A 12685-nucleotide genomic window follows, 5' to 3' on the forward strand; every position below is an offset into this window, starting at 1 on the left:
ACTTTTACAATTCTGTCTAAAAAATAGATTTCAACAGAAAGTAACCTGGCTGAACGAGCTGCAGTTTTCAGAGTACGGCAGTCAATCCCTATACTCAATTATTAATTTTATTTGAAATATTAAATTTATTTGCTGAGAGAAAATTCAGCATGCGATTGAATAATTTATTTACTTTGTATTTTCTATTTACCTTAAAAATTGAGAATTTATGGAATAAAGTTGAAATTTTTAAGTTTTCAACATAAGATTTCTGAAACTGTATATCTTCCTCCTTAAGCTACCATCTTTTTTTAGCGAAGATATTTTTCAAATTTTATCCGAATTAAATTTTGCACTAGAAACTAACTCAACTAAATATGTCTAACTTGATCAATCGTCTGCTCAGCTAAAATGTTATTCTTAGGTTGTAAATATGACACACACACGAAATAGTTATTTAATTACATCACTGGCTTAGCCATATTCGTATTAAATACTATATAAATATAAGATCAGTTGAATCCATATACTTAAGAATATTTTGAGCAATCATATATGATTAATGTTAAACACATATACAGCATGTTTTTTTGTATCGCATTAAAAATATACACTATATTAGACTGCAAAATTTTTTTTTCTAAAAGTATGTTTTAGAAGATGTCTTGACAAGGTTCTACATTGTCCTATCTTCTCCATTTGTTCTCACTTTCATGAGTCTTTCTACTAATTCGTTCTTTTCTTCTATATCCTTGGCGATGATGATGAAGATATGAGGGGTACAAGGTTTCACCAGGAAACTTTCATCTCTCCCTGTAAAACATCTGACGTAAAGATTTCACTGATGGTGCCCTTTCAACTCCGCTTGCGATCTCCCTCAATGTTTCTCTGCGATTATTTTACGTCTTTCTAGTCTCGAACCCTCTGCAGCACTGTCAAATTTTTGAGGTTACCAGTCTCCACCTGCTCTGCCCTTCTGTGATTAATCTGTATAGTTCAGAGGTAAAAAAGTATTAATAGCTGCTTTTCTAGTCATTCGTTCAACTGATATACCCTCAATTTTTGTCGGATCAGATTAAATTTAATATTCTCTCGGTGTTGAGTCTAGAATTAGTAAATAAGGAGACTTGGTAGGCGAATGAAACATATATATGCTAGTTTTCCATTTACTTTCACTGTAGTGATATTTGGCAATTAAGGATGATTCATTGTATCAGAAAGACCTTAAGTCTGAACCATACACCTTGTCTCAGGACCTTGTATTTTTCACTGATAGTAGTAGATTGCACTCCGGTAGATTTGGCAACTGTGTCTACGCTAAATTAGAGGTTGGTTTGAATTTTCATCGCAGGTTTCGCAACACAGACAACTGTTCGAATGTTAGCTCAAATCTTGTTACCAGAGAGGTTTTGAGTTTCGCCCTCCATTCTGAACTTACTGACACTTATATTCTGATGGACGGCAATTGTTGAATCAAATACTTACAAAACTGGACGGAAATTCTAGAAAAAATTGCACAAGATGTAATTTTCAAAATGTTTATACTTTCAGTCAAGTTTGCCTCCAATGAATCTCTCCCCACGTCGGGGTCTATGAAAATGAGGAGGTGGGTATGGGACATTGTCAACCGTCTTCTATGAAAAAGGTACCCCATCATAGAATCGAGTTAACAAGTCTTATATACTAGTGAATTAGAATTGTATTTTTGTAGTGGTGGATACGCTAGAGTATTCCCCCACCAGAATTATATCTGATAGAATTTGATGAACGCATACCAATACTTCACTCATTGCTGTTTTGTGAGAAGCCGGGAAAGCTGTATTAAATTCACGGTCATGGTTGCTGCTATTAGCAGTCGAGTGTATACAGGCCGACGTTGTGTGTGTAATTGAGACTGAGTAGCAATAGCGTGAAGAGGTGAAAAATGCCGCAGTCACAAGTTGCAAGTCAGATGTTCAATGTGGACCATCCATTAAAGTAGGCGTGTTCAATTCGAGGTGGGAGTTTCTGTCAAGATAGGGGTGTTCATATCAAAGTGGGAGTTTCTATCAAGGTAGGCATTTTCACATCACGTCCGGGTCACCAATGTGGGGATAGTAGTTATCAACCATGTCAACCTTCATCTATGAAAAGGCACCCCACCACAATTGTCTCCGCAATTTGATGATCTGCAGCACAAACTGCATTAGCCAGTTTACGAAGCGGCTACATATAATGTTTGCAATTCGTCGTATTCACATGTATCTACAGATCCTGAAACAAGAAGTACATTTTTAATGTCTTTTCATAGCATGCTATTACAATTATAAAAATCATAACTACTGTCAAAACAACATTTCTCTCCAACAACTTACTGTAATATCTGAAAATGAGCAACGACTGACTTTGTTGTTCAAACTATTCTCTCCATCATTTGAAGGCTAAATTAAAACTTGTGGTTTTATTGTCAAGACTTGTTTTATCCATTGCGTTTTATTTAAGGTTAAAGTAATAAAAGTTGTTGGTTGAGGGGATGACATTTTGAGGCAAAATAGTGATTACTAGATCATATCAACTAAAACGTTTCAAGACAAAATTCATTCTTGCATATGTGCTAACGGTATCGTACTATACATTAATGCTTGAACCAAATTAAAAATTTCAGTTTGTAGGTCAAAAATGGGCTAACCTTTGTCCTAATCACGAAATGTTTTAGAGGGTTTGCTAACTAACATTTTTGATGGGTTTTTAATTTCCCAGAATGGGTCAACAAATGGCGGTGAAATTCATACTTTTGGTTTTATAGTTAAAAATTCTCGAAGTTATGTTTTGGTCGTAACTTTTTTCAGCGATCCAGCTAAGGAAATGGCAAAGCGAGCAAACATTTTTTTTTATTAGACTAACAAATCGGATTAAATATCTGAAACTGTTTGAAAATTGCTTAGATTTATTAAAAATTAAGAAAAATTTATTTTGAATATTATTTTTGGGGTCAGGTTGCCTATTGTAGGTAAAAAACTTCTACAGTAGGGCGAATGTTAGGAGGAAAGATTTAAGCTTTTAATTTTTATTAAAATTTAAATTTCCTTTAGTCTCAATATATTTTTATTTATCTTTTGGCTAGAGGAATAATCATTTCCTGCAACGGACTAACGCTTGGAGGTAAAATTCTAGCTTCTGTTATCCAGGTCAAAAATTAGTTAAACTTATTTTTGCCTTAACTTTTGCTTAGTTGATTATCTAACAATACTTTTTTGCGAGTGAACGAGGGCTACGTTTTAAAGCAGTTAACCGTGGGAGTTTTTTCTCACTCTGTAACACAAATGCAGGTGAGTTCCTTCAAAACGTTTTCCACGAGGGTTTCATTTATCCAAGAGCTCAAACGCTATTTGACGCCGGTCATAATATAGAATGAGGCAAGTATTTTTGAAGGGTGGGCTAACGAAATTTAGATAAATTTCACACCAACTAACAGTTCCGAGCAAAATTCGTTAATTTGGTTCAAAAGTTAACTTAAGCTGATAAGATGTTTTAGCCAAAAATTACTTATAAGCAGGTTAAAAACAAGCATTCCCTCAACAGCATAATAGGTTCTAGGGAAATAATCATGAGAGCATCATGCATTGACCGCCTTTACTTTGAAGACGAGCTGGTACAAATGGATTTGAAGCTGGTGGACCTGAAGACTTTGGGGATCGAACCCCGGTTCTCCCCAAACACAGCTTAGTGCCGTTACCCCTGGGTCATAGTGGCTTTTTCTTTATCGTGTCCAAGAGAAAAAAATTAAATCTTGTCGCCTAACAATTTTTTTAGAGGAAAACATGGGCTTACGATATCAGTTTTAAAATTGTCAGTTTTTTAAAAGCTAATAAAACGCTGTTTTAACCGTTTTTCTCATTTTGATTAAAGATTTGTTCTTACAAACGTTTGGAGGTAAAATCCAGATCCTTGGTTTCTAGTTCAAAAATTAAGTGAAACTTGTAATTTTAAAATATTTTAGCTGTCTAGAATGATGGACGAAAATGAAGACAGAAATATTTTGATGGGTTATGCAGGGCTGGACAATACGTGAGACAAATTGCTTGCTTAGTAATTCTGAGTATAAAGTCACTGATGAAAATGATAAAACGTATGAATAAAGTAGTATTTATAAAGTAGTACGTATAATGTAGTACTTCTATCCTTTTATTTTATAATGTAGTCAAAGATTATGATATATAAGAAATCTAAAGCAAAATTAAATTAATAGCAAAATTCATTACATATTACTTTGTCATTTTAAGATTTCAACAAAGTAAATTGGTCAGAAGTATAAAGTCGGTACAATTGTTAGATCAGTAACCAACGCGAGATCCTTTTGTATTCGATTTCATTTTCCAATCTCACATTCATGGACCCAGATAGCTTTCGTAAAATTTTGGTATCAATATTTTTTTCCAAACATCTTGATAGCATAAATCGAATCCGAGTTGTTCTTGAATTGTCGATCATATCTGTAAAAGTGTCTTACTAATATCGTCCAAAGATTTTCTACCGGATTCAGATCTGGGCTACGTGATGGCCACTAAACCGCTTCCCTGATCATCCCGAGTTAACTCGGGCACGTATATATTGCAAATATTGACTATCCCGAGAAAACTCGGGAGTAGTAGAATTTGTCGTTTTATTTTATCCCGTCAAGAAAACCATAATCTACTGTGATTGGTTTGGAAGTTTGACAAGTTTTGTTGGAAGTTTTGCTGTTGGAGTGTGGAACTGCACACATCTTTTGTGCGATTGTACATACGATGGTTGGTGAATTTACATAGAAAGTATCACTTTGTGTTGTCCCTTCAAAGACTAATATTTAAGTTTTTTCATTTGTCCGAGATAACTGAGGATAGTAAACTGATGGTAGATTAAATGTGTTTTAAACATTAAAAAAAAATTCAACTTAAAACTTTTGTACTATGTTTTGTTTTAGTTCCTTGCATTTATTACTGAAATAAACAATATATAGATTTTTTTGCATTTAAAAAAAAATGGTAAGGGATTTAGTCTCATTTGCTTTCATCCAGTTTTTAGTTGAATATGAAGTACGGCATTGTCTTGTTATAAGGCTCTGTCTTCGGATGTTATAAGAGGAGCAACAGGAAATAAATTATATCCCAATATATCCTGATACATAATGGAATTCATTTTGGTTCGTATAAATATAATTTTCGTCAGCCATCTAATTCATCCAAATTAAACGTCCACATCACTCCGATTCGTACGGTGTTTTCTTTGTAAATACTAAACGAACATTTTTGTGTCATTTAACAAACGGAGTTTTTTTTTTTAATATTTTTAAATTGAATGAACGGATTATTACTTAAAAAATTTCTAACCGAGCGGCTGCTGCGTGGTAATTTCATTTCATTATTTATTGTGCAGATGAAATCTTTCCGTGGCAGGCAAAGCTTCCAGTTTGGTTTTTCTTACCCATCCAGTACGCTGTTTACGGCTTTCAGGATTTCTGAGGTAACTATTCATTGTAGCCTTAGACCCTTCCTATTTTTCTGTCAACTTGAGAATCACTCAAGCCAATTTCTTTAAAACCTAAAATTCTATCACGTTTGCCTCACGTTAAAAAGAGTTCCCCTTGGCATTGTATTGCGCGTGAAAGCTACCAAAATCTGTTTTTATACAACTCTGATTGGCTGCTTGTACTGGAGCAAACCACTTTTTAGCATGCCTGACAATGACGGAATCAGTATCGACTTTACTTTTTTCAGAATTGTTTTTCAATGATTATACCCATTTTGCCATAATTTGAATAATATGAGAAACAAAAATAAAATTATCACGAAAAGAAATTAGGCTTAACATTTTCAAGAAGAAAATAAATTTGCCTATTCAGTCATAACAGTAGTGTTTCATATTTGGCAACTTTTTGCTCAGTTTTATATTTTTATTCAGCACGCTATAGACAACGTTGAATAATATCAAGAAATGAGAAGTTTTTTTTAAAAATTTATTATGAATATTTTCCTTGTAATTTCTGTTTATGAATATTTGTTACTTACCCATTGCTGATAAACATCATTAAAAACACATACCATTGCTCACTGATGAACATTTCAAAAACCTTTATCTTCTTTCACCTTTCGATTCGCAATTATCCCTCGCAGAATTGGTGAAAATTAAAACAGTCATCGGTATAAAGTTTTTCAACGTTATTATTGGTAAGGAACGCGAGATATGTAAGTAATAACTATAAATAAATCTCGATGTATTAGACTCAATGGTTTGAGGGCCAGACCAAAAATATGCATGTAAACGATATTTTAAGTTACGGAATCGGACACAAAAACGTACACTTTATGAATAAACATAAATCCTTTTCGCTTAATTCAAATTCTTTGCGGTCGAAAGTTTGGACCCGTATATGTTAATTTTACTCTTTGCGTATTTCGTTGTATCTCGCGAACTTTTAAAGCGAATCGAGAACGTTCCTTTTAATCCCAGTCTCAGCAATGGTTGGAAGAACCAGGCTCAAATCTGTTTCAAGAAGATCTTCACCGGCTGTGCCCCTAAATGCTGCCTTTTCTTTTATACACAGGTCTCGTGCCCACTTTTGGGAAAGCGGTTTGCATTATGTCTATGGAAGTTAGCCTTCTTCCCTGAATAGTTCTTTGGAAATGGAATTCTACTTCTCAGGAAGTATTCCACCCATTTCGTTCAAATTTTATATTTTGCAATATACACCGAAGAACCATTACATTATGACCACACTGCTAATAACATGTAGGACCACCTTTAGCTCTCAAAACTGCTAGCACCCGCCGTGGCATAGATTCCAGAAGGTGCTGATAGGTAGTCTGAAGTATCTGGTATTAAGCGCTCACCAACTGGTCCTGCAATTCCCTCACATTGCGAGGGGGTAGCGTGGCAACACGAATTTGGTTTTCCAAGTAGGACCACAAATGCTCTATTGGATTAAGGTCAGGTGAATTTGGGGGCCAAGACATGACTTGAAAGTCACTGCAATGTTCCTCGACGTTTCGACCCTTATGAGATGGTGTATTATCCAGTTGGTAAACACCATCCCCCGCAGGAAAAACTGTTGCCATGAATGGGTGAACCTGATCTGCAACTATGTTCTAGTAGCTTACAGACGTCAGGGATTGTTCTATGAGGATAATGGTTCCTAGGCGAGCAAATGAGGTACCACTACATAAATGCGATCATAGCACTACTGCTATAAGATGTCACAGACTACTGCGTGGCAAGGTGTGCGAGAAGAGCTTAGCTATCATCTCATAACTCATTTGCATATAGGTGTTGCTTTTTATTTATTTATTTTTTAAAAAAAACGTTCCTTCCTTTAATTGGTTTTATCAAAGTAAAGTGATATTCTTTGAAGTGACGTAGAAATTAGAATACCATACTATTAAATTTTTTTCCCTAATCATTAAAGAAAATAAAACATGATAAACAGTTATTAAAAGTCATTTTTTGCATGGAATTATCTTCGGATAAATATATTTTATAATTATGCACAAAATATTTTCAATTCGCTTAAAAAGTTCTCTAGATATTGGGAAATACGCAAAAGGTAAAATTAACATAAAAGGGTCCAAACTTTGGGAACCATATTTTACAGATTGCTGCTATTTCTTACATTTTGAGGGTCAGAAAAAGTACGTTTATTCAGAGAAAGTACGTTTTTTTGTCTGATTTTGTAACTTTATATATCGTCTGCGCTAATTAATTAGCTTATTTAACCCTCGAACCATTAAGATCTAAACCGAATACTTGAAGATCCAATCATGAGATTAAAACTATTCAGGCTGATTTGTTTTTCTTCTTTTATGCACTGTTCATCAAAATTAAATTTTATTGCGGAAATAGCTTTAAAGAAGTCTCATTTCAGTTGAAATGCGCAGTTTTGAGAAAAAAAAGCCAACAAAAGAAATTGGTAGTAATATTAACAAAAAGGAGTGATACTTTTTGAAAAAAAGCATAAAAGTATTTCTACTGCAACTAAAATGATGAACTGGTGAAGTTGTTTCAGAAACTTTAGTGTTGTTATTATAGTTCATTTACGCCGCACTAGAGCTGCACAATGGGCTATTGGCGACGGGTCTAAGAAGCATCCCTGAGGATGATCCGACCATCAGAATTTTGATCCTCTGTAGAGGGGATGGCAACCCAACGACCTGCGCGCGAAGTCAAGCACTTCACGGTAGAACAGTTTAACGAGTACCCATACCGCACACCCTCGGGTCCCTATGCAGAGGGATCCAAGTGGTCACCCACCCGCACACTGACCACAGCCAGTGATGCCTGACTACGGTGATCTGCTGAATGATCAGTCCACTTGCGGGGCCTGAAACTTTACTGAGAAGTGAAAGTTTGAAAACTTAATTTTTGGTAAAAACATGTGTAGACATGTGTGTTACAAAAGTGATAAATCATGAGAAGGATATTCTTACCTGACATATAGTGTACGTCATTATACAGCTAATTTAAAGCCACAACTCTTCCCTATCAGAAAAATAGTTACTTTAGTAGAACCATAACTGCAAAAAAGCAGTCTAAATAATGTAATCAGAATTGAAGGGTGTGTCACAATTCCGCCCGGAATTGGAAATAAAGTTGGTTTGATCTCCAAATTTAAATCCCTGAGATATTTTTTATGGAGTTACATCAAAGATTTTATATTGATTTTATAGAATTACGAACATGGACCACATCCGCCACCATTGATCGTGATATCTTGCACCGAGTGTGTGCAAGAATTTTAATTCTGCCGCATCACCAAAGATTCTCATATTGAACATTTTTGGAGAGAAAAAAAATGTTCCTTTATCAAGTGAAAGTAAAATTTGCAGAGGTATTGATAGTATTTTGTTTGTTATAAATCTTCGAAGCACTGAATGAAATTGTGACACTCCCTGCATATAATTGTTGCCTTGAATAATAAAAGTAAGACACTAGTTAAAAAATATACATATAATAAACAGTTTATTGGGTTCATTATTGGATAAGTTTGCAAAGCGCTGTTTGAATTTGGTATAAGAAAGTTCCGCCCTACATACTCTTTAATCCCGATCATGTGCTCTTCTACAGTTCCAAAAACGCATGGTACATATGTTAGTAAGCATAAATCACCATACAATCCATGGTCCTTACGCAAGTCGCTAGAGGGTGCCTCCCAGCGACCGCCATAAAAAGGCTCTTTACAGTAACTGTTTTCATTTGCTCTGTAGATCTCCGATCAGATGGATGCGTTACTCAAATCAGGAAAAGATGCATTGCATGCACGGAACTACGTACGACAATGCAAGGGAAGTTCCAAAGATTGCACGGATACCGTTTTACAACATGTCCATGTTGCAAGAATATTTCAACGACTGAATCAACAACTATGCGAAAGGGGTTCTTTTTCAAGTTGCACGCAGTTCTTTTTCAAGTTGCATTAAATTTTGCAAGTACATAAAAGTAGTTTTGTTTTATATTTTGACATTACTTTAAATGATAAACAAACTTTATGATTTGCATTTAATCTTTTTTGTACGTAACTGTATATTTGTTAGTATTCGCCGAATTAAAATGTAGTTTTTTTTTTCAATTACTTTGCTCTTTCTATAGTTCCGATAAGATTATACTGGCAATTATTCTAGAGTTATTACTGAATTCAGTGATTTTGAATGTTTTTTTACAAAGGAAAAAATTGCGTTGTAAAAAGTAAACTTTTCTGAAAACTTACTCATGCCTAAACAATAAGCTGACAGAATTAATTTCTTTGTATTATTTTATTTTTAAATTGTATATTTGTCAGGATTCGCGGGATAAAAATTTGTTTTTTTTCCAATTACTTTGCACTTTCTATCAGGGTTCGACAAGTGGGCCCACCTTGAAAAGACCTACTTGGGACGCTAATTGGGTTTTATTAAAAAAAAATGTTTTTATTAAAACTTATTGATTCACATTTAATTTTATGTAACTTATTCTGTAGCATAAGTTTGTCAAATAGATTTGCATGCTTTATATGATTAAGTTTTTAATATTTGTGAAGTTGAAGAAACTTGAATCTGTAATTTTATATTACTATTAAAAACTTTAAGCGGGTTTTTTCAAAAAGTAATATTTAATGAAATTATATTAGATAGAAATTTAAATAACATAGTCTGTAAGGATCAATTTTTCAAATGCAGTTGCATGCTTTATATTATTAATAAGCAGGTTTTGAATAAATTATGAAGGAAGTTGAAAATATTTTTTTACCCGTTAAAGCACTTAACAGGTTCTTCAAGGTAATATTTTTAATAAAAAAATATTAACACACGTTTAGCTTTAAATATACTAATATGTAGGTACTTTTTATATCTGCTTTTTTCATAATTTATTAGATTAATTTATTTTTTGAAATTAAAGATAAAGTTAAAATTATTTATCTAAAAATGAAGTCTTTTTCTTACAGTTAAATATTCGAAAAAATGGGACAAGTAACTGATACTCCTAGTAATTATACATAATTTTAATTTCACTTTCTATTAATCTTATTATAAAAACATGGAAGACCATTAAAAATTTATTTCAGTTTTTACTGATTGTAAACAACTTACTCATACCTTAACAATATGCTGACAGAATTAATTGGTTGGTATTATTTTATTTTTAATGACTGTTCCTTATTGTCTGTTGCCTTAAATACACTTGCTTCACCTTTCTTAATAAATTTTTTTACTTGTATTGCAGCAAAGATGAGTCAAAATTTTGAACAAGCGCCCGTTGGGGAAACTTTTAAATTGAGTATCGAAATGGAGAGCACATTTATTGAACTCTTGAAGAAAAAAGAGAACATTTGGAATGTAACATCCAGCCACCACAGGAAACATCATTTAAGAGCTCATAAAAAATCAATCGAAACTGCTTTTACATTTCTTTTGGAATAAATTGTTCACTTTTATCAGTTCTTGTTTTTCCTAATTTTTAAATAGTTTGTGTTTATTCATGTTGAACCTTTAACAAAATAGTGCCGTTTAATAGCTTTCTTTTTTTTAAAAATTCAGTTTCACATAAACTTTTAATTTTCTATAAATAGCAAAATTTTTTTCAAACTAGAGTATTTCACTAAACATATCTATGGGTCATTCTCACAAAAACAGTCATTTTTATGTCCCCAGTATATTTTATGTTTGTTTTACAGCTTACGAAAAAAGAAAATTCAGGGAAAGTGTCCTTCAGAATGCAAGCTAACAAAAGAATAAAAATAAAATTATCAATTCTTATTTTTTATTTATTTTAGGTAATTAAAATATACCAATATGTCATTCCCTCACTTGTCCCCACTGCTGATTTAAAAAAAGAAAAAAATTGTTTCTGAAATAAATTTTTTTTTTTTACAAATTCGTGTTTTTTATTTCAGAATACTGAAATATAGAATTCAGAAAATCAATTTTAAATTTAATTTCTGATAAAAATATTAACACAGCACTATTTTAAACTTTGTCCCCAGTGTTTCGCGTCATTCCCTCACAACAATGTTCTTATCACCTGCAATCTTCTTAGAATAAAAATATTTTAATAAAAACTTCAGAAGTTAACAACTGGCATCATAGAACAAAATTGCAGTATGTTTCCATCTTCAACTTAAAGAAGCTTTGCTGTGGAATAAATTTGAATGAATCAAACCAGGTAAAATTTTTTACATTTGTCATTCCCTCACTTCATTTTTTAGAGTAAAATAAAATACAACTTCATCGAGAAAGTGGATAATTATATGATGCTTTCTTGTATGAATATAATTGTATGTGATTGACTTCAGAAATTAATTAGGCCTAACTGTTATTTTTAAATTTTATTGAATTCGTCATTCCCTCACTAGTGTATAAAGTGAGGGAATGATTCAAGATGAATTTTTTTTTCGAAGAATTTTTTTTTTTTACTTTCTTTTTTCGAAGAATTTTTTTTTTTGTTTCAATTATGCCAGCCAATTTTATTTCCCAAACCTGTAAAAACTATTAAATATATAAGAGTAAATTATAATAAATATTAGATATACTTAGTATGTTATCATTTTCAAACTTTAGGTAGATGTAACTTAGATAAAAGCATGTATTAAAATAAAATATCATTCCCTCACTATTAGTGTCATTCCCTCACTTTTTAAATAGCGAAAATAATTCATTTACTTATTAATTAATTTGAAAAATAAATTAATAAATTAATTTATTTATTAAATTAATTATTAATTATTATAAATTAATTAATTATAAATTAATTAAAAAATTAATTAATTTAAATATTAAGTATATTTTATAGGATATATACTTTCTTTATAATGCCATTACATATTTCTATTAATATAAAAAGTTTCAGAGCTTTTTATTCACTTTACTTTTTCGGGATTTTATGAACTGAAAAATGACAGTTTTCGTGAGAATGACCCATATAATAATACTTATCGAACTCTTAAAAAACTATTTTAATAATTTTTCAAAAATTTAAAGTCAACATTAAAAAAATAATTGTTATTGCATTAATTTGGTGCAAAAAATTATCAAACTCCTAAATTTTGTTCTTACTGTTTATTTTTACTTTTATATTAAATTTTGTTTTCTCCGTTGTAAAATATACATAGTAAATATAAATTGCAAAAAGCTATATTCTGTTATTAAATATATGAAAAACTTAAAGATAATTTATTTGAATGATTTAAAATAAGCATATGACTAAAGGTAAAAAATAATTTTAA

General features: G+C 32.0%; 1 long non-coding RNA gene across 2 annotated transcripts in view; it reads right to left on the minus strand.

The window, feature by feature from the left end:
- Positions 1–422: 422 nt before the first annotated feature.
- Positions 423–12685, minus strand: part of LOC107445708 (uncharacterized) — a 102247-nt gene continuing 89984 nt past the window's right edge. For both annotated transcript variants that reach the window (XR_015435321.1, XR_015435322.1), the window contains 2 exons: positions 8418–8469; positions 423–2232 (listed from right to left, as the gene is read on the minus strand). This is a non-coding gene — a long non-coding RNA (uncharacterized LOC107445708). The remainder of the gene's footprint in view (positions 2233–8417; positions 8470–12685) is intronic.

This window comes from Parasteatoda tepidariorum, chromosome 7 (genome assembly GCF_982258835.1).
Source record: "Parasteatoda tepidariorum strain Cologne lab strain chromosome 7, Ptep-v5.0, whole genome shotgun sequence".
NCBI lineage: Eukaryota > Metazoa > Arthropoda > Arachnida > Araneae > Theridiidae > Parasteatoda > Parasteatoda tepidariorum.